The 690-nt window shown below is 48.1% G+C and overlaps 1 protein-coding gene across 1 annotated transcript in view; it reads right to left on the bottom strand.

The window, feature by feature from the left end:
• Positions 1-690, bottom strand: part of BDH1 (3-hydroxybutyrate dehydrogenase 1) — a 25,555-nt gene that overhangs the window by 11,784 nt on the left and 13,081 nt on the right. The window lies entirely within an intron of this gene.

Below are 690 nucleotides of genomic sequence, written 5' to 3'. Positions count from 1 at the left end.
CACACACACACACACACACACACACACACACACACACACACCCCCCACCTAATACGTGCCTAAAATATGGCAAACGTTTCCCTGCAGGCACCCCCTCTGTTGTGGCCCGATCAGTGTGGGTAGTGCTTCCTGAACAGTTCAGAAACAAGGGGATGCTGCACATGCTTCAGCTCAAGACAGGATGGCAAGGGGAGAAACAGGCACACGCTATTAAACCAGAATCATTTAACCACAGCCACTGTTTGCTCATTTTGGCCACTCTGTAGCACACAAACCCTCTGCAGATGAACTTGGGTCTTGCAAGCTAGGCTGGATCACTATGATTTACCATCTGCATGAAACAGCAGCTGATTCATGTTAGAAGCTGGTTTTTTTCTGCTTAACTATTTTTCACCTTGTAGTTTAAACAAGGGAAGCTAACTTCCTCTCCCAAGGTGCTGAATAGCTGCTGCCCATCACCCTAGAAGTGGCTGCATCTCAGTGGGGAAGGATGTTACAAGGCCCAGCAGCAGTGTGTAAAATGCTTTATCAAAAGGGAGGCATTGCTCCATATGCTACAGTTAATAGTCACCTGCAGAGGTTTCCACCTTGCTCCTGTGCAAAAGCAGAAATCTGGATTTTCCCTGGACACAGAGAAACCCCCAGAACCCACCAACCCTACACAGGACAAATCAGACTAGCACCTTGCTG

Source organism: Gavialis gangeticus, unplaced genomic scaffold (genome assembly GCF_001723915.1).
Source record: "Gavialis gangeticus isolate Ggan-Ray unplaced genomic scaffold, GavGan_comp1, whole genome shotgun sequence".
In the NCBI taxonomy this organism is placed as follows: Eukaryota; Metazoa; Chordata; order Crocodylia; family Gavialidae; genus Gavialis; species Gavialis gangeticus.
This window is presented reverse-complemented; position numbering and strand designations above follow the sequence as displayed.